General features: G+C 45.0%; 1 long non-coding RNA gene across 1 annotated transcript; it reads right to left on the reverse strand.

Annotated features, from left to right (window-relative positions):
* Positions 1 to 15,283: 15,283 nt before the first annotated feature.
* On the reverse strand, positions 15,284 to 19,964 carry LOC148687303 (uncharacterized). Its single transcript, XR_015947443.1, has 2 exons — positions 19,443 to 19,964; positions 15,284 to 15,676 (listed from the first exon to the last, which is right to left on the reverse strand). It is a non-coding gene; the product is annotated as an uncharacterized LOC148687303 (long non-coding RNA).
* Positions 19,965 to 21,873: the final 1,909 nt, after the last annotated feature.

Genomic DNA, 21,873 nt, shown 5'->3' on the forward strand with positions numbered 1-21,873 from the left:
CAGCCAGCAACATACCTTTCTGTAAATCAAACAGCAGCTTGAAAAACAGCTTCAGCTCACAGCTCAACTCCGATGTGCAGCATCAGATGGAAATGGATCAGAAACATCCAATTATCCAACCATCAATAGCCATCTGCAACCACCAGTCTGCTACCAGCAACCATCCGCCTGCTACCATATGGGGTGCAATGCCAGGATCTGTCCAGGTCTTCTTAGGCCCCTATGCCTGGGCAGGACGTCTGGAACACCTTCAGCATACACCCGGGAATCATGGACTCATAACTGGGCTTTATGAGCACCAAATCAGCAGTGAACAGCAGAAGCATTTGTAGAGGTTTCAAAACATTCCTCATTTATTTCTATTAACTACTGCATATTTACAGATCTGGCTTTGTGAGTGTTACAGCCTCTCACTTAGCCATCTTGTCTACAGAAGATATTAAACTGCACACAGCACACAGCAGAGAGCAGAGTCAGGAATGAAAAACAACAAAGTAACAATTCCTAACTGTTCCCTCCCAACAGCAGATATCACCAGATTTTCAGAATGGGAGGGGTGAAAATGCTCACAGTAGTGTGCACTGCAATGTGGGGAAGTCTTCCATCTGGTCAGATGAAAGTTGGTTTAACTGTCACTGGAGAACATTAACCCAGATGAGGAGGGGTTGGAGATAGAACTCTCAGTATGCAAATGAAGGATAGAAGATGTGAATATTCCGATCGGTGGGTACAGGTTTAGAATTTTCAGTAACACTATTTGATTGGGTGGGGTTGGACTAGAGGGGTCAGGAGAAGTGTATATATAGCTGAGTGCTAGTCAGTTTGTGTTAGTCTGTAGTGGCCAGAAGGAGGCAGCAGAGGAAGAAAAAAGAAAACCTGGAAGGAAGCCAGAGTTGCTTTGTTGTTTGAAGACTTGCTGAGGTAACTGAATCACATGGCTTAGGATGAAGAGAAGAAGAGATGAATCACATAGAGAGAGAGAGAGTAGTTGAGAGGCAGTTTGGAATACCAAGCTCTGGTGTCTGGTAGGAGACCCAAAGGAAGATGACACAACAGGACAGCAAAATCAGAGCTGTGCTTCAGTAGGTGAGTAGAGGCAAAACAGAGGCCTCAAAAAAAGTCAGGCGTAACTAGGGTGCAGTAACTACTATGCCAATATGGCAAAAGAGTTTTAATAATATATCTAAGTGCTTCTTCAAAGTTGTCTTGGTGTACTGAAATAAGGTATCTGAAGAAGTGTGCATGCACACGAAAGCTCATACCAAAATAAAAAACTTAGATTTTTTTTTATTTTGTACTGAAATAAGCTTTTGGTATTTAAAGCGACAGTAACAAGTTAACAAAGTGCACACCCATTTCAAGAGACTCCTGTTTCAAGTACTCCTATAAGCTTGCACAATACATAATCACGAAATAAATCCATGTAAAAAAAATTGTTGCTCATATCTGACCTTTTAGCATGGTTTTAGTTTACAGTTACCAGCGGTGAGGGTTAAGGGTGCAAAGTGTGTAAATGATATTAAATGGTGGCAGTGGTGTGCATTTAGGAAAACCACTGGAGAGGAGGTTGGGGAAAATATCCCCTTCTTTCCACAATCCAGGCACAACTGGAGGAAACTGATTTTCTAGATCCACTTCAATCTGAGTTTAGGGTCAGTTTTGACAAAAAAAAAACCTGCTTTGTTCTCCCTGCATGATGACATCTGTCAGGAGAGAGACACGGGAAATGTGTTGATGTTATTTCTCCTCAACCTCTCAGTGACTTTCAATACTATCAACCCTGGTATCCTCCTGGAGTGGTTGTCTCAGTTGGAGGTGGGTGGCACTGCTTTGTGGTGGTTCCAGTCCTACTTGGACGGATGTTCCATCCAACCTTGCCTGGCTCTGCCAGGCAGAAGAGACCTACTGAAGAGTGTCCTTATGTGGCTGGAAGCTACCACTGACAGCATCCAGCAGTAGCCAGTGTAACTCTTCTCCCACCCCACCCCCTCCCCAAACCCCAACCCAAGATGTTTCAGGACCAGAGATGGTGTGTAGTTGAGTCAGCACTGTATCCACTCCTGAGCTAGCACTAGTGTTGCCATCGCTTGTTGGGTAATGGGTCTGATCTGGGCATCTTTGCTGAACCAGCCAGGGAGCTGGCATTGTGAAAGAGATTTTTTTCCCTTTGCTGGCATGATTTGTGGAGCTGTAGATTTGGTTCCAGCTACACCATTCCATCAAGCCCAGCTGCTGCCAGCCAGGAGCTAGGATTGCAGCATAAAACACCAATCCTGAAGGCAGCAGTGGGAAGAACTGAATATGGTTGAACTCATCTCATCTAACACCTGCTAGTTAAGGTAAATCAGCACTCTTGCACTCTGTCCTTTTCTGTTTATTTTCCTCCCCTCTTTTCCATTTTACAGCTCTGGGTGATTTAAACCTTGCCACTCCCTGTCAGAAACAACTGCGAAATCAGGGATTTTATGTAAATGGTTAATTATATTCCGAAGCAAGGGCACTTTCTATTGCAGTGGGATTCATGTGGCCACTTATTCATTGAAAAAGGAATAAATTAAAGATGAGGCATGATGGAAACAAAACTGGAATTTTATTAACAAGCACTCTTTGAGGGATAAAGCTTAATAGTTACACTAGAAAAGGCAGAATACTTATTTTTAGTCAAAACACTGTTACAGATTCAGCTAAGAACTCCACTTAAAACTTTCCTCTATAAGACTGTTTTTATTAAATCCTATTTCTCCTAGAATGGCTATCGGGTTTACCCTGACAGTAAAATGTCTCTAGCCCCTTTCTCGGATTTCTTCATTTCCCTATGGAAATTAAACCAGTTTGTCCTTCCTAAAAAGGTAAAGGACCCCTGGCAGTTAAGTCCAGTCGCGGACTGGGGTTGTCCTTCCTAACAATCCCTTAATCATCCAGCTACTTCCCTAGCCAGGCCCTATTTGTCAATTAAATGGTCAGATTTTTCACTCTCCACACCCTCCTGATTGGTTGTTATGTCATGCTGATTACTCCATCCTGCCAGGATTGGCTAGTGGGTCTCCAGGAGAATGACCACAGGTCTGTCCATCACACCCTTTCCATGAGCATATTATTCTTCCATGTTTGGAAGGCTCTGCTTTCTTTGCATCCATGTCTTCCCCAGTCCGCCTTCACTCCACCCATGGCACAATCCCTTTTGAGTTCTGCTGACACCAGGAATCCAACTTTGGTAGGGCAAGGGCTGCAGATGTCACAAATAGGGAGTGGATGTCCAACATTCCTCTCTAAGGGGAGATCTCTCTTTCTGCCCTTGGAGACGGATATTTGATGCTGCCAATGACCATCCCAAAGGATCATAGCATTGCAACACAAATAAGATAGCAGCATAGAAACATCCCAATCCAGACTGACAGTAATAATAAAAACAGAGAGTAACAGCCATTTTAAAACTCCAGAACAGTGTCTGCAATGAAGAGAAAATTGCAACACAAAGGAATTTAAGGCATGTTTAAAAGCATGAGAATGGTTGGTGGGGAAGGAAGTAGATCCTTTGGGAGGGACAGTGCTTTTTTCTGGGGGAACGCAGGGGGACGCATACCCCTAAACGTTTTATGATTCTAACAGGAGAAGAAACTAAAAAATTTAAAAATTATAGTTTCTTCTCTAGCACAGTGAATTGTCAGTTCCGTTGCTACCCCTGAAGGCAGCCTCAGTTTCCTGTCACGTGTTTCCTGAGTCTCAGATGAAAGCGAGCATTTAATGTGTGATGTACGAGTTGGAATCTAGCACGGTGATTGGTCAGTTTCATTGTTACCACCTCCAATGGCGGCTTCATTTCCTTTCCCAGTGTAATACATGTTCTTTGTACCTTTGTCCATTTACTGTATTTATCTTCCCTGATTTGAACTATAAAATGGTGATTTTCTTGAGTCAAAATGAAAGTACCCCTAAACTATATCTATCTATCTATCTATCTATCTATCTATCTATCTATCTATCTATCTATCTATCTATCTATCTCATTGGGAAGGGGGATTCCACAGCATCGCATTACATGGGAATTGCTAGGACCTCAGTTTTCACTGCATTGAAAAACACATCACTCTTTTTCTTGTTATTCATGGAGACCTAGCCTTGTTTTCTCTAGCAGCATTGCGAGTTTAGCAACTAAAAGAACTGAGCAAATCTAAGCAGTGTTGCAGCTGAACAATAATTTGTAGGAACTTCCATCCCGGCAGGGGCCTCTTCCACTGTCTGTTCCGCCTGCTTCTTGTTTGCCCTGCATCAGTGGCCTGATATCACTTATCCTAACACAGCCCATCAAAATGGCAGATACTCCGCAAGAGATATGATAAAAAAATATCTGGTGGAAAAGTGTCAGGAAATGACTTTCACCCTCCACCTCTCCTTATGCCGTGTGGGAGTGATGAGAACTGGAACGGATAAAAGGGCCAATTTCTTGCAGAACAAAAGTCCCCCACGTTTTGTCATCTTGTCCAGGCACATGCAAGCAACATACGGAGCTTCCTTTGACGTCACAGTCATTTGTGCTTGGGGTAAGATGACCCAGAAGCCCAATAGCACACAACTATTGAAAGGATAGGTAGGAAGCCGGTCCTCGTTTGCAGCTGGTCAGCCAGTGCTGCAAACTGGGAGAAGGGATGAGTTTGGGTGCTGGATGGAAGCTACATGTAAGAGATTCAATGTTGCATCTCCTAGCCATGGTTAAAGGATTAAGAAGAGGCTCCTGTAGCTTCACAGGCTTGGCATGACAATTCAGTATCCTACCCACTGGATTCTCACCAATGATGTCTGCTAGGGCCTAGCATATTGATTATTATTAATAATAATTATTTTATTAAAGCTTTTTCATAATACAATAAGATAAAAGAAACTAATATAAATAAAAACAAAAACAGAGAGAGAAAAGAAAACACAGAAAATAAAAGAAGGGGGGGAGAAGAAAAATTTTAAAGGACTTCCAATTTTCTATCTGTCATTTACATAAAAGAATGACCGCTCCCAAAATTAAACAGGGGGTGATTTTTGCGTGGTCGCGTGCAACCCCCCTGGACCACAGAGTGGCTACATGGTAGTTCCGGATCTGGCCACCACCTCTCCAGGCTGGATAGCTGGGGTCTCCACCTACCCCAGTCAAGCGTCCAATCCCGCCTGGGGAGGTGTTGCCAGGGGACAGGCCAGGTAGGGGAGGGACTGTCCAGCTTACACAATAAAATTTGAATCTTACCTGCAAGCAGCAGTCGGCTCCTATTCTGCTTTCTGTTAAGCAATAATTCCACAATCTTCAGACCCAAATGTCTCCAATACAATTTGCTTTTCATGCAAAGAGTCCAAATGAACAGATGATGATTGGGAAGGTACACCACTCAGGATGGACACTCAATGTCACATAACAGCCCTTCAAACACATCAGAATAAATGCTTAATAAAGACCATAGTCTAACCTCTGCATAAGCTTTGTGTGAGCAACTCAGGATAACTGCTCCATAAAAGGTCATCTGGAGAAGTCCTTTATCTCTTTCTGTGGGCCAATTCACACCGTACATTTAAAACACATTCGTTGTCCAATTAAAGTGGACTGCTTCTCCCAAAAATCCTGGGAACTGCAGCTTAAGGATGCTGTGAATTGCAGCTGTGATGGGAAACTACCGTTTCCAGCATTCTTTGGGGGAAGCCATGAACTTTAAATGCTCATTGAATGTGCTTTAAATGTATGATGCACATCTGTGCTCACTCTCTATATTTATACATATACACCCATATAGACAGACACCTATCTATAAATGTATATCTTTTTCCATAGATGTATGCTGATAGAGTTGTCTATAAGCATATACAAAGCTGATCCATTTCCACAAAGTCACAGGTGAAGCAGACAAGCGAGTCAAACTAATAATCTAATCTGCTGTGAGTGCCTCATCCTGGCAGCCAAATGTTTCTTGGGCAAAACGATGGCGCCACAGCTGTTGTTTTCCAGGCCAATTATTGCACAGTTTAGCACATTTAAAGAAATATCTTCTGAATGTTGCATGTATTGATTGTCGGGACAGATGAGGCGGCCTGCCTCCCTGTTGGCAATGAAGTGACAAGCGGAGAGAAATTCTCAGCTCTCCGGAGTTTTATCAGTCTTTCGGCTAAACATTTGATTGGGATATTTACGCAGTAGGTAACCATTTAAGCAGTTCACACTGCGCATAAATACGCAGCCCCAGTGACACCTCGGAGACAAGGGCAATGCCAGCGGGGGGGACTTCACTGGCATTGATCTCAATCATTTAAAGGTACTGTTTTTGCCATGAAGGGCTGAGTCAATTCCTAACAGGATTTCAAGGCTCCTCCCATCTCCTAAGAAACTTCAGTGGCTCAAAAGTTCAAAGTCTTCCGTGTCACGGAGATTTGCTAGCAATTTTCAGTTGACTTTCAAAAATCCCGCAGTTCCATAGGGTGCCATGATTAACCTTTAACTAACCTTGAACATGCCTGGTTTATGTTATTTGCTCTCTCCTTTTGTTATACTGATGGCATGGATTCAGGGCCAAAGAAGGTAATTCGTCACACAACACATAAGTTGTGGAATGCGCTCCACAAGTCGTGATGGCCACCAAGCTGGATGGCTTCAAAAGAGGATAAGAGAATTCATAGAGGCTATCAATGGCTACTAGCTAATTGGTGTCCCAAACTCCTGCTCTACCTGGCAGCAAGTCAGTAAGTCAAGTCCCAAGTTCAACAGGTAGAAAACACAATCAGGGGTAAGTCCAAAGTCCTCTAGCATCCCAGCCAAGGTCCATCAAGATGAGCAGCTGAGCAGGCACAGAACCTCAGCTCTGCTGCCCTTTTGTACTTTTATTTTTATTATTTATGAATTGAATTTATATACTGCCCTATACCCAGAGGTCTCATACTTTGCATGCTGATTGCAGCATCTGGGCTTGATGGGTCATGTGCCCCTCACCTGTTCCAGGCCTACTCCAGCTGAGGAATCACACCTCTCCCCTCAGAGCTAGGGAGCTGTGGACCCTTGGCTGTCTCAGCCTCCTGGAGCGCCCCTCCCGCTGCTCACTATACCTCAGAGCCCACCATGTTTATAGACAGAGGCCCCTCTGACTCTGGTGATGAGTCCTGCTGCTCTGGTTCCTGGGCACTGATCCCCATCCCCTTGCCATCCTCCATCACCCTGTGAGTAGTTCCTTCCCCATCCCTAGCTTGCCCCATTCATGGCTGGGCTGCACCAATTGCCAGGACTCCTCCCTGTCGCCTTGCCAGTTCATGACAATTGCCTATGTTCTGCCTCTCCATGACAGTTGCTGGAAGCATCTTCCCATTTGTATCCAGTTGCTGCGCCATTAGTTCTTGCCAACAGATTTACAAGCATGTGCATGCAGGGGCTTCAATCCAAATACACAGTACCAGACCCAGGAAAGCGTCCCTGCCAGTAGGTCTACAATGTCTGTACAGACAGGTTTCCATTGAAGCCCACACTTAGAGGGGACTCCTGTGTTACTAAAATGCAGGCAGCTGTTTTGCACAGTGTCAGATTATTTGTTCATATGTTCTACTGTTGCCTACTCTGACTGGCAACTGCTCTCTGCTGATGCTGTATGTGCCTGCCTGATAACACCACTGGAATCTCCTAAGGTCCCAGATAATGCCAAATAGCTCTTTATTAGCATTTTAAAATTAAATTCACCATGCCACAGTTTGCAAAGAGGCAAAATGCTAAAAAGGAGGCTGAATAGAGATTGTCAGCCTTTGCAAAATCACACTATGATTACTCACAATATTAGAAGACTTGTCATTTCAAAGATCTCTGTGAAAGAAGGTCTTCTCTAAATGACTGGCTGCAATGATGAGACAACTAAAATGTGACAAAATATTGAGACTGTCTGTATTCCACAGCTGCTAACTGTATGTTCCCAGCTGCTGGAACTAGGATATGTGTGTGTGTAATTACTGTATTTACTTGAATCTAATGCTCACCTTTTTTGGCCAAATTATGTTGCAAAAATCAAGGTGTGCATTAGATTTGATGGAGCATTAGACTCTAGTGAATATGGTAGGTACTGCTGTCATTACAAGAAAGCCAAAAACAGCAATGATTTTAGAACAACAATGGGAGTAATAGCCTTCACTGTGATGGGAGAAAGGGCAGAGAGAGGTCAATTCTACTGCAGGGACTCCTGGCTCCCTGTTGCTCCCTGCCAGCAGAACCCAGGCTGCTTTCTGTAGGGTTTGCAGCTACTTTTCCCATGAAGAGTCAATGACAGTGAAATGACCTCAAATAAGAGGAAATCCATCTGGGGACAGAACAGGCAACAAACATGGCCCCTGATCCCAAAGTAATGATAACGGGGTGAGGAAGCTTTGTCTGTAGCCGAATGGAGTGCAGTGAATGGCTACCACGTACTTGAACGGCAAAGTACATACCAAGGATCTTAAGTACACCATCCACAAGGAAGCCGAACCTGCTCTTTGTCTATGATGTCTATTGGGATGGGCTAGGCTTTGGTCCCAGCTCAGGGATGTACCTAAGAGTTACAGTTTGCATTCTTACAGAGAAATCAATTGGCCCCATTTACTTCTTTTCTTTCCCCATCTGTATTATCTACCCATCTGTTCTGGTGCGGGTGACACGTGCTAGTTACAGCTCACCTGGACTACTGCGGTATCCTCTGCATGGGGCTTGCCCCATTGACTTGGGATCAGATGGTCTGGAAAACTGTCTTCTTCCACATGAAGGCTTAAGAGCTCCAGGGGAAGTATTGTTGCTGTCCTGCAGGCATATGATGTTTTTGGCAGGTAAAGGACAATCGGTACATGGTACCCAGAGCTGAAGTGATTCCCCCAAAGTGCCTCTTGGCACCTCTTTGACTTGGACACCAAAAAAGTCCTGTGGACAAGTGTCTACTAAAAGTAAAACTGATCTCCCTCTCTCTCACCTTGCCATGGAAGGAAAATATCAGGGTGGGGGATGAGGGGGAAGGTAGAGGGAACACCAGCGTGAGGAGAGGGCAAGCTTTTAATCAGAGGGAATGATTGTGCTGGAACACTGCAATCCCAGTGCTTCAGGGCACAAAAGCAAATCCTTTTTAGTTCTCCCTCATCCCCAAATCAACATGGTAGGAATGGTGAGTTTTGCTGAGGATTTCCGGCTGCCACCTCTGCCCGTCCCAGAGGTATGCTTTTCAAGCATGAGAAGTGGCAGAGGAGGTGAGGTGGACTCAAAATGCTAAATGGAAAGGCCATGCTCTGGAATGGTCATGTGTATAAAGTGTCCAGGGTAATGCTGAAACCATTAACCAGAAAGCATTGTCACAAATGTGAGATGCTCAGTACTTGCCACTAGGACAAAGGGCAAAAGAGAGAGGCTGCCATGAGGGCTCCCTCATCACAGGAAAAAAGCTGAGCCATAGGAACAGAGGCACTTCACTATTGAGCAGTCTGACACCCTTGGCTCATGTTTAATATTCAGCCACAGAAGTGTGCAAATATCTTAGCATTCCTCCATTATCTGAATATGAAGCCTTTATCCGGAATAGCCAAGTGATCTAGCAATGAGTTTCCTTGGGTGATTAAAGTAAGCAGTCAAACCCCAGAGTGCAATTGAGAATTCACACAGGTTGCACTGCAAATAAAAGCAAAACACTCTAAATAATCTTATCCTACATCAACTTACAGGGAAGCAATGGTAGAATGTGTTTCTTGCAAAACATACACTTGCAAACTTACTGCACAATGTTATTGTTAATAACATCAGGTGCACTTTTGGGTAGGAAGAAAGACCCCCCCCCCAAATCAGCAGTAACAGTAAATACAGAAACACCAGACTGAGGAGAAGCCAGCCAGCATAATATTCCAAAGAACATTTAAACCTGATTTTTTTAAGCATCTCTATGAGCTTCAGCCGAAAAGTAATTAGAAAAATCAAATCAAATGCATTTAGCTACTCCATTAGACCAAAAGTTAACAAAAACGCCACAAACAGTTGACAGAAAACAGAGCAGAGCGAGTGCTTGCGGGGAAAGTACTGTGTGAGCATGAACATTATCTCAGCAGAGAGTGACCTACTTGGATATCCTAGACACCATCTGTTCCCACAGATTTTGTGCTCTCCTAGGATAAAAGTTGGGGGATTCTTCACAATCGTACACCACCATAGCTGCCAAGTTATCCCTTTTTTAAAGGGATTTTCCCTTATGCTGAATAGGCTTCCTCGCGAGAAAAGGGAAAACTTGGCAGCTATGTACACCACCTGGCCCAATAAGAGTTGGAGAGACCACTTTTGTGGTTGATTTCATTTGCTTTCAGAAGGCTCAGGCAAACTAAATGTGAAGCAGCAGTTAACATCTTAAAGGAGAAATCTTATGACTCAGGATGACCAGAGAGAGAGAGTCTCTGGCCACTTGGGCGAGAAGCATCATTCAGAGCAGATCTGTGCAGACTGGCTGTGGTTACTTAGCACTCAGGTTGCTTACACTCAGAGCATGATGTGATAACATAAAGGATCCCCTGATTTATTAAGCAAAGGAGGAATATGTTGCATGTATGACCTTAAGCAAACTACTTGAATGGCGGTTAGGAGTTGCCAGCAAAACATTAGAAACCAAACAAAAAGAGAAAATAAGTTGCAGTGTGATAAGAGGAGGTGGGAGGGGCCACCTCTCCCAGAATCTGAATAGCCTGCTTTGTCTCCCAGTCCTTGACACACGCAGGGACACACACAACCCTCCTGACAGCATTTTGGAGCTGTTGCAACTGACCGCATGTAGCTGATCTGGCTTGAGCTCAGCTGCGGCTTAGTTTTGCCTGACGTTTGAGCAGGAGGCAGCACAGGGGACAGTCAGCCCAGGCTCATTCAAAAAAGAGAGAAGCCACTACAGCAGGACCAAAAGGTCATGACCTCATCCTGGCAGCATTTTGTGAATGGGGTGGCCACCATTGCGCACAAGTCCTCTCTCCACCTGCACAGTGCCCTGGCCTCTCCACTTTCTCTTTCCTGCCATGACCTGGTCACTCTGCTCTCCCCTCGCCCAGGTTGCTCCCCTCCCCTTCCTTCCCCCCCCTCCCAGCAGCTCAACAGGCAGGATGAGGTCCATTCATATTTCACCCTTTATTATTATTATTATTATTATTATTATTATTATTATTATTATTATTATTATTATTTTACAAGGCAAAGTGAAGCCCTGGCTGAGCCGCTACCTAACCACTCTCTTCTCCCACAGCCCAGAGGCATTCTGGGAAAAAGCATGGGTAGTGGGGTGGTCTGGGAGATGCTTTAGTCCAGCAACATCTGGGCGGTCACAAGTTTCCCATCCCAGATCACTGGAAATAAGGGAATTTTTTTCCAGTCTAACCAGATGGAAAACCTATTTTTTGGATTATTTTCCAGAATCTGTTATGGCTGCAGGTGTCAGTATAACATTGTGAATGTACTTTGGGATAGCCCTCGTGAGAACTGTAGGTGGTGCTATGGGACATTGAGAAAAAGATGAATCCCACAGTGGGAAGTGACATGGATAAATCTGACGTGGATTCGCTCTGAAAATCTGCCACTGGGTTGATGTATTTGCAGATTTTGACAAGTGTTATAGATGTTTTTGGAGCTGTGAAGGTGTAAGAAGAGTGGAGCAACAGGAATAGCTTATTCCAGTGAGTGGGTGCCCACAAGGGGTCTCTTTCAATGTAAATTCAAACTGTATGTTCTTGTTTATTATGCAACCATTAAGCACCCAATAGCTCCTCCTCTTCTCAGTCCTCTTACCATCTCACTGTCATTAATGAGGAATCACATATCCGATCAGCTGCTTATCATTTTTAAAGCTATGTTGACCTTGTGGTTTTTATTTTGGGAGTTCCAGATGATCTGACTGAACAACATTGCCTCTGGTTCTCAGCATCTTGTCAGCATTACAACCATCTGAATCCCAAAGATTTAAGAACTCCAATCTATTCTATAGCTGCTGTGCTGCCACAGATGGTTCCCCCCCTCTCTGCAAGCACTGTGTCTCGATGTGATGCACTTAATAGCAGATAGATAGATAGAACAGAAGGCAATGCTGATACTGAAAGCAAGTGTGCATATGCTACCCATTCACATTTTGTCACATGGATTTGCACACTCTTTTGTTAAAAAGCTAGCGGAAGTTGTTCATAGCTCATGAAGTTTTATTTTGTGTGTGCTCTCTACCCTTCTATCTGCTAACATCTTCATTAAGTTGCTTGCTTTGGGATTTACATGCCCAAACAAGATCAGCCATGCAGATATAACAGCGCACAAGCAATGCTGCAGTATCAGGTGAACACAACAAGGGCGAAGCAATGACTAATGAGCACTGATAGTTAGTCAGGGTTGAGAGCAAGGAGTTGAGGCGGCAATAGCCTTAGGACTTCTTGTGCATCAAGAGAAATGAGAGTTGAGGGTTTTCCTCATGAGAATCAAGATTGTGTTAGTGAACATGATGTTACTAGCCAATTGTAGAATGTCACTGGCACTGCCAAGTTATTTACCGCAATAATCTTTTTGAAGCATGTTGCTATGGTACAAAGGTAGTGGGAGGGCTGTAAACTCATGCCTAAAGGAAGATCCCAGGTTTGTCCCCTGTTACCCAATGGTTTTTCCAGGGGGTACTCAAGGGTACACAATACCAGCACCTCTTTTTTTCATTAAAAAGTGTGCCACTTAATGTAACTTCATGGTGAGTACCAGCACCTATTTTCTTGGAAGAAAAACACTGCTGGTACCTTCAGGGCTTGCTGATCAGAAGGTCGGCGGTTCAAATCCCTGCAACAGGGTGAGCTCCCGTTGCTCGGTCCCAGCAGTTCGAAAGCACATCAAAGTGCAAGTAGATAAATAGGTACCGCTTTGGCAGGAAGGTAAATGGTGTTTCCATGTGCTGCTCTGGTTTGCCAGAAGTGGCTTAGTCATGCTGGCCACATGACCTGGAAGCTGTACGCCGGCTCCCTCAGCCAATAATGCGAGATGAGCACCGCAACCCCAGAGTCAGTCACGACTGAATCTAATGGTCAGGGGTCCCTTTACCTTTACCTTCAGGTAGGGCTGAGTCTCCCTCTGAGAAACTCTGGAGACCTACTTCCAGTCATTGCAGGCGATACTAATGGACCAATGGTGTGACTCAGGAGGGGCAGCTTCCTATGTCATATCAATAGCATATGATAAAATGATGGATTCTAGAGCAGTTCTGACTGCCAACGTTTGCCCTTACTTGGGGAGATCAGATAAAGGGACACAGGGCCAATTCTGCTGATGCCGACAATCCACTCTGCCATTTCTTAGCTCGCATGGAACAGGTGATGGTAGAAGACAGAATAGAAAAGGACCCACTAGGATTCTTTTATCCCATCTACTACCTTTCTTTCCTTCAGGGGGACACCGGCTAAGGAGGACTGTGCTTCCATCCACTTGAGAATCTGAGAACAGGATGAAGTTTTTCTTCTTCTCCAGCACTGTCCTTTCTCACAGGTAAGCATTTCCCCATGTCTTTCTGAAAGCAACACATAGTTTTTCTCACATCAACCTGAGTGGCTGAGTGCCAACAGGATTGGAGCCAAAAAAGAGCCTAAGAAACAAGAGTAAAGTATCACACACTTTGGTGACCTTTTCAATCTCACTTGTAAGCAACTGGACCAGTCTGTGCATTTTTACTGGAACAGTAGCACTGCAGAAGGACATATTTAATCTTTCCCTCGCTCTGCTTTCTGAAATATAGCACTCTTCTAAAAATGCTCTCTTTTTGCACTGCTACTCCAATCAAAGTCTGTGGCTGCTTTAAAATGGGGAGGGGAGAGTTAGGTGACCCAATTAGATGCCCCAAATCACATCTGTTTTACTATTGGTAAATGTCTAGTGCTCTGTAAGACATGGTTAGTCTTTAAGTGGCTTTTAAGTTGTAGTCTAGAGACTTTCCAGGAGTTCCATGGATCATCATTATAATAATAAAGGAAAGTGCTGAAGAATCAGAGTTTTCATTGACATTTCCATCACATGCTGAAGAGGCAGCACCATTTCCAGTTTAATGTCAAATGAAGAGCATCTTGTCTCTTCAGTAGTACACTTGCTTGGGCCACAAATGTTATAGAAACCCTGCTGGGACAATGATCCAATCTGTACTTATTCATATTTATTGCATGACTGTCACACAGGGGGGGGGAGTCTTTTATGGGCCAAGGGGTGCATTGATAGGCAGCTATCCGACTGCCACATACCAATGAAGGGCGTGGCCAACCTATGTGCACAGACACACAAGATATTCTCTCTATAGATGCACATTCATCACACATATATGTACCCGGACGTATGCAGCACACCCACCCACTACACAAGCAGTCTCATAATATTGCTAAACACTCATTCATACACTGTCATACCCCGACACACAAAACCAGCCCTCTCCTCCCCATTACATGGGTAGGGGTAGTTGGAAACATCGTTCTTTATCCTTCCACAGGATTTGTTAGAAATGCGGTTTCCACCCCACTCCAGTGCTGATGTGAGTTGGGGGTTGCTGCCTTTTACTCTTAAAGCCCACCCCCACTCTTTATCTCTCTTATCTCAGCGCTGTGATGCTTAGTGCTAAGATGAGAGGTGAAATATCCTTCTAGCTGTGTTTCAGATAGCAGCTAGAGGGATCTTTCATCTCAGCACTGAGTACCACAGCACGGAGATAACTCCCATCAGGACATAAAATACCCATTTAGCTGCTCTTTAGAAAGGATGTCTGAAGAGTAGTCAGAAAGATCTCCCATGTCCATTCTCACTGCTAAGCACCACAGTGCTGAGACCAGAGATAAGCCCTCTGCCTGTTCTTCTTTAACAACCACCACCACCATTCATTCATTGGAGGGAAGGTGAGAGAAGATGCTGCCTTTTATCTACATCTCAGTGCTGTGGTGTATTGAGAGCAGATCCTCTCTAAAAAAAAAAAAGACTTGTGTGTTTTATCTGATCCCTCTGGCTGCCATTTAGAGATCACACTGTATGGAACAGAGAGCTTTATCACTAAATCAGACCAGGAGATAGAGCTGTGGGTGTTGGCAGGCCACAACCTGCAGTTTGTCAGGCTGGATTTGGCCTGCAGGATACCACCCTGGCTGTGAAGCAAGACCATGTGGTGAACTGCAAAGAGCAAACAGAATACTGTACAAAGAAATGGAAGGAGCACTGCTCTGAGTCTTTGCTGAAGCTGTGCTAAAATGCAAAGCACAGCCCTGCCTCCTTCAACACTGTACATTTTATTAATGGGTCTTGGTTGCAAATGCATGGAAAGTAAGAAAACATTTATTAAGAAACTGTGCAAGCTTTTCATCTTCCTCTGCAGTACACAGCATGGGTAGCTTGAATGTATGGATGACTGAAGCTGCCTTATGATAAATGGGACTATTGACACACCCCTAAATTAGATTCTTGCCCATTCTAACTGGCCTCAGCTTTCCAAAGTCCCAGGCAGGATCTTTCCCCAGCATTTCTATTGAAAATCCTTTCCTTTGGGGGTGGCAGGGTTTGATCTTCAAAGCATGTGGCTCCAGATGTTCACTTTAGCCATCTTAGTTTAATTTCATGTCTTCTTTGTTCCATATTTGTGTGTGTAGTGATTCTTGGTTGAGAGTTATCACAAGTTCTTGGTGGGTTCCTGCAGAGGGTGAAAATTGGCACCTGCAGAGGAATAATTCAAAGAGAGAAATTTTCAAGGGGGAACACCTCCTGGTAGGAAATGGCTGACAAGCGGCACAGAGATTGTCAAGGGTTGTGGCTGACATATGTCTATTTTGTTATGTTTCCATCAGACGGGAAGCCACAGTTGGGTGCATGGGAGACACTCACAAAGAAAGTAATGGTGGGCTGAATGTGATCTTTAGGTTGAAGAGCCATCCTTTTTAATGTCCCTTATAATTTCACTTTCCTTGTCCCTGTTATCCAGCAGCCAATCCCTTATTTATAGATGATAGCCCCTGAGTTCCATACAGAAATTCATTAGGTTACTTTTCTGGAACATCAAGCCTGAGAAAAATTTCTGTGTAACTCAGAATCCCCCGTGACATCTTTCAGACTGACCAAAACCAGCTACAGTGGTACCTCGGTTTATGAACACAATTGGTTCCGGAAGTCTGTTCATAAACTGAAGCGTTCGTAAACTGAAGTGAACTTTCCCATTGAAAGTAATGGAAAGTGGATTAATCAGTTCCAGATGGTCCGCGGAGTACTTAAACTGAAGCGTTCATAAACTGAAGTGAACTTTCCCATTGAAAGTAATGGAAAGTAGATTAATCCGTTCCAGACGGGTCCGCAGAGTACTCAACCTGAAGCGTACTTAACCCGAAGCATGGGTGTAATTGGTTCTGGAAGTCTGTTCATAAACTGAAGCGTTCATAAACTGAAGCAAACTTTCCCATTGAAAGTAATGGAAAGTGAATTAATCCGTTCCAGATGGGGCTGCGGCATTCGTAAACCGGAAATTCGTAAACCGAGGTGTTCATAAACCGGGGTTCCACTGTATATTATTGGATCATAGATTTGGAAAGGACCCTAAGGATCATCTAGTCCAATCCCCTACAATGCAGGAATATGCAGTTGACCCATAAGGGGCTTGAACCTTCAACCTTGGTGTTAACCACACTCTAACTATCTTATTCCTATTTGAAGCATCCTTTAAAGCAGCTGTAGTGTGACTCTTCATGCTCTTCCTGAGGTTCTGCTGGAGAAATGCTTAGATGAGAGATACATGCCTTAAGGATCATGCTTAGGCTTTTGCCATCACGAGGACTAGATACTTTCTTTTTTAAAAAACAAACAAACAGAAAACTGTGATTCTTGAGAATATTACAATTTTGAGGAAGCTTTCTGGTGAAACCACTTAGATAAATAATCCAGAAGAATAGGTATTTGAAATCAAGCCTGAATCAATGTGGCACTTAGGAAAGCTGCTAGGTTCTTTCTCTGTTTTAATTTTTCAAAGGTTGGTTTAAAATAGAATTGTTTTCTCCCAGCGCTAGACTGTCTGAGGATGGGTAATTCCGTCTCAGTGCAGTGATATACTTAGAAGCCCTTCAGTTTCCTTCTCATCATGCATTCCTATGACTATGTGATGAATACAAATAATAGAAAACTTTCCTTCTAGCATAGGGCACATGCTAGAGCACTGGCTACTATTTTTAGCATAGCTGCTTCTTCTTTTTTGAACGAGTGGTGTGCCAACACTCTGTCAAATAGAATGCTACTGCATCTTCTTAGATCCTGCTTATTTTAATGCCAATCACTCCCAACATTTTTTTGATTGTTTTTCAGCTTGTTAAGCAGCTCTCTGGTTCATAATTATCTGATTCCCCTTCTTTACTCTTCCTTTACTGTCCCATAATAGGTTTCAAAATGCCATTGTAATCACAAAATGGTAAGGATGACATTGTTCAGCCCAGAAGATTTTATGCCATTTAATAAATGGCAACGGTGTCCTTAATTGGCTAAAATGTTGCTATTTAAAACAGTGCTCTGTTAAATACTGATGCCGTGCTCTGTACTGTATAAGACTTTCCTCTTCGTTTTCTCAAATAGACTTCAAACAGGAGAGAAAACAGAATTGACTCCCTGCTTATTGGCTATCAGTTGTTAGGGCTGTATAAATAACGTGGGGAGGGGGAGTATATGAATTACTGCAGTATTTAACAACACACACCTTTGGCAGGCATTCTCCTTGAGTAGGAAAAAAAACGCATTTCCACGACGTTTTAATGTCAACCAGTCTTTTTTTATAATTCCCACTTAGCACACGAAGTGCGCCCATCTTTTCTACTATGTAAGAGCCCCTATTTTACATCACACACACACACACACACACACACACACACACACACACACACACCGCTCTGTCCCGTTGCTATTCTGGGTGGTGGACAGAAAGCGGGAGGGGTAGCCTCTTTTCTAAGTTTCAGCAATGAAATCCTATTTGCCTTCGGAAGTCAGGGGGAAACTGATAGTAGAGAGGAAATGCCGCCAATATTATCTCCGACTTTGGGAAGTAGATGAGATTGCTTTCCAAAAGGAGAGAGGAAAAAGTCCGCCTTTCTCGTATATTTTCGAGTCCGAAGGGGAGGAGGAGTTGTAGAACGAGGCAATCTTTTCTGCTCCCCCTGCTGTTTTCCCCCTCTCCTCCCTCCCCTGATCTGTGAGGCGAATGCACGTGCTGCTCTGGGGGATTCGGGTCCCGAGGTACCTCCCCCCCCCCATGCTGAGCAAATAACTGTACGAGGAGCTTTTAATAGCACAGCCTGATCAGAACTGACTGCATCTCTCCTCGCTTCCAAGCAGCCCGTGCTTCCTTCTGTAAAGCTTCCAGCCGTCGAGAACCCATCCGGAAAGTGTTTAATTAAAGTGATATTTTATCCAAATTATTATTATTATTATATTATTATTATTATTTTAAAAAAGCAAAAAGGAGCCAGGCAAACTTCTCCTTCCTTCGTCTTCCCGACGCCACCCCTCCCAGTCCCGTGCACAAAAAGTCGTTAAAAAGGCTATAAAGCACCGTAGCAGCTTCAGGTGGCGACGGTCCCCCAGCGACCTCCAGCCTCCAAATCCGTGAATGAATCTGGTTGGCTTTCTGAATGAGCGAAAGAATGAATGAGCGGACGCGCGAATGAATGAATGGGGAAAGCGGAAAAAGAATGAATGGGGCTGCGCTGAGGCACGCGCGCGCACCCTCCCTCCTCCCCAACGTTCCAGCTTTACAATTCGGATATGAATGGAGGCGCCAGTTCCGATGAGTGCCTGCTGGAGGAGCTGTGGCTACGCCGCCCGCTTCGGCGGCAGCTGGAATCCCCTCGCAGCGCACGTGTCCGGGGAGGGGGAGGCCAGGCGCCAACGCTAGATGTCACCTGGAGGCAACAGTGGTGGCGGCGCGGAGGGGGGGGCTGCCGCTGTTTGGGGAGGGGGCTGGCTATGTGGATGGCGGCTGCAGCTGCAGCGGCGGCGGGGCGGGCGATCCGCGCGGAGAGTAAAGGAGGAGGAGGTGGAGGAGGAGGAAGCGGGGGATGCTATAAAAGTAACTCGCCGTGGCACATGCACACTTCGGCGAAACTTCCCCGTCCGGGCAAAGAGGCGATGGCAGGAGCTCGTGAGAGGAGAGGATCGACGGCGGTGGCAGCGGCGGGTTGGCCGCTTGACATCGCGGCGGAGCCCGAGGAGGGGAAGGAGGGGCTTTAGCGACCTGCTGCCTCCCCTGTGCCCCCCTCCAGGCAGCCCCTCTCTCATGCCGGCTAGGGCACAGCCAAGGTGACGCTCCCTGGCGGCGGGCGCCCCGTCCTGCCCCCCATCACACCTTCCCTCCCCAAACTTCGCAGCCCCTGGGACGTGCGCGGCTCCCTCCGGGCAGCATGCGAGGCAATGGGAGCGCGCTGAACGGCTCTTCCCCGCCGCGGGACGGGCTCACCTTGGACAGGCCCCCTTGGGTGGCTTCCACCTTGGCCGCCATCCTCATCTTCACCATCGTGGTAGATATCCTGGGCAACTTGCTGGTGATCCTGTCCGTGTACAGGAACAAGAAGCTGAGGAACGCGGGTGAGAATCGGGAGGCGAAGGCGGGGTGGACAGGAGGACAGAAACCAGGAAAAAGAGGGAAGGAAGGAAGACCAGGAAAATCGCCTCGGACGTGCCTACGAGAAGCAGTTGGGGAGGGGGCTGTGCTGGAGCGGAAAGGGGTGGGGGCAAAGCGGGCAAGAATGGCAAAGCCCTCCTTTCTTGGTGTATGCTTTTGGGAGGCGTTGATTCACGACCCCCCTCCTTCGTTTGCTGTGATTGGAACGGCGAGTTTCTCCGGCGCGCCAGGAGGAGCCGTGCGTGCGCTTTGCTTGCCAGGCTCAATCGAATAGTGCGGGGCAGGCGGCGAGGGGCATTCTGGGAAAGCAGCGCTGTCGGGCAAAGGCAGAGAGCGAGATAGAGCACGAAGCTATCCTTGCCCGGAGATTATCAGAATGGGCGCGCGAATGTTGTGGGGGGGACGGGACGATATTGCTTTACCTCTTTTTCCCATCCTCCCGGCTCCTCCTTTCCTCGGCGATGCGCCTTAGAACTTTGACGCGGCTTTGCATCCCTGCTGCTACCCGGTTCATTGCAAGGCAACAATTCCAGCTTGTGACAGATGCCGAAAGCGGTGCATGTGATGGTTTCACCTCAGATCAGTGATCAAGAGGCAGCGTGTATTTTTAGTGACAGCCACAAACACACACACACCACAGCCCCAGCTGCTATTTAAAGTTCCGGCTCAATATATGATCTAGCATAGGGCTAGACAAGAATTGTTTTTCCCCCAACGATGCCCGAGGTGGGGTGGGGGAATACTTATGTTGTCCGGAGTGATGGAGTCTACGTTATTGTTTTTCTTTGGTAGATGTTTTTAATAGATCTGTCTGTATTGAAAATATTTGTGCAGAATGAAGGCTTGATGGTTGTGAGATAACTCTGCAAACTCGAGGAACATAAAGCTGGTGCTGAGGTAAACTCAGTGGTGATAAGTTCATTTTGTCCTCTATCCACTTGTTATTTACTCCTTTGAACGACTGAAACCATCTGATAGCTAAACAGATTTTAGGCAGGGGGGTGGGGGCAGGAGGAGATCAGCGATGGTCTCTTGAACAAATCTGCCTTAGTTTATTGGTTAGACAGACAGGGGAATTCTCCTTCAGAGTCATTCTGCTTTATCATGTCAGACCAGCTGGTGTGTGTACATATACTAAATCTATGCGCTCAACCCCGCTTTTAAACTTGCATTGGAGGTGGGGGGGGGGGACAACTCACAGAGAGGCGAAACACGTGCAAGGATTTGCGTCAGCAGACCGGGCAGAAATTTGCTTCCACATTTCTCCACCCCCCTTTCCAATACTGCAAAGCACTGGTTCGTAGTCTTAATGGTATGGCAGGATTTTGTTGGACAGTAGTACCAGGAGACCTTCCTTTGGGAGTGCTTGTGCTGTTTTTGAAATCTGGTAAGACAAGATACAGTAATTAGATCCTGAGGACAACTCTGCAAAGCTCTCCTATTTGCCTGAAGTTTTTGTGATGGCCATAGGGCTAATTTCAGGACTCTCTGGTCTTCTAGAATAATTCTAACTTAAATGGTTACTGAATGAGTTTGTGGGCACTTTTTGCTGTGAAAGTAATAAAGGGTTTTATTTATAATCCCCCTGCACATATATGTTCTTTAACTAAGAAATAGCCAGAATTTTGTTGGTTGAATAAAGGAGAATATATAAAGTTGGATTCAGACTTAATCATGCTTAGATTTCTGAGTCTATTCTAATCATAACTAAGTCTGGATATAGTAACCCATAGCATTAAAATTGTCGTCCCTTTGAGATCTGCTGGAGCTGTTCATTAAAGTTAGAGGGATTTCTGCACTTGGAAGTTGATGTAGCCTACACATGAACGACGATAAACATTGTATTATATTACATATATGAAATAAGAAACAACAACAAAAGTGTTTGCCTTTCTCAGCATTTGAACATTAATTTTAGATTTCATTGGGCTTGCTGCATACATTACATTATTTTCTACATGGAAAACACTTCCATGTTGCAAATAACACGTGAACCATGTATGGATTCTTATGTGGGACAATGCAGTCTGTGCATTCCACACTAAGTGTGTATATGCATATTGAGAAACCATGGTTGGCTGCAGCTTCTCAGGGCAATGCAAACCATATGTGAATGTGGGAAACATTAAACCTATGGGAACATTACGCATGACAATTTATGTATATATTGCACATTACTTCCTATACTGTATGAATATTCTTTTATTCTAAGGCAGTTGACATATGAAATACTCTTGTATTGATAGGCACATACACAAATGGAGCA

Source organism: Zootoca vivipara, chromosome Z1 (assembly GCF_965207765.1).
Source record: "Zootoca vivipara chromosome Z1, rZooViv2.hap1.1, whole genome shotgun sequence".
In the NCBI taxonomy this organism is placed as follows: Eukaryota; Metazoa; Chordata; class Lepidosauria; order Squamata; family Lacertidae; genus Zootoca; species Zootoca vivipara.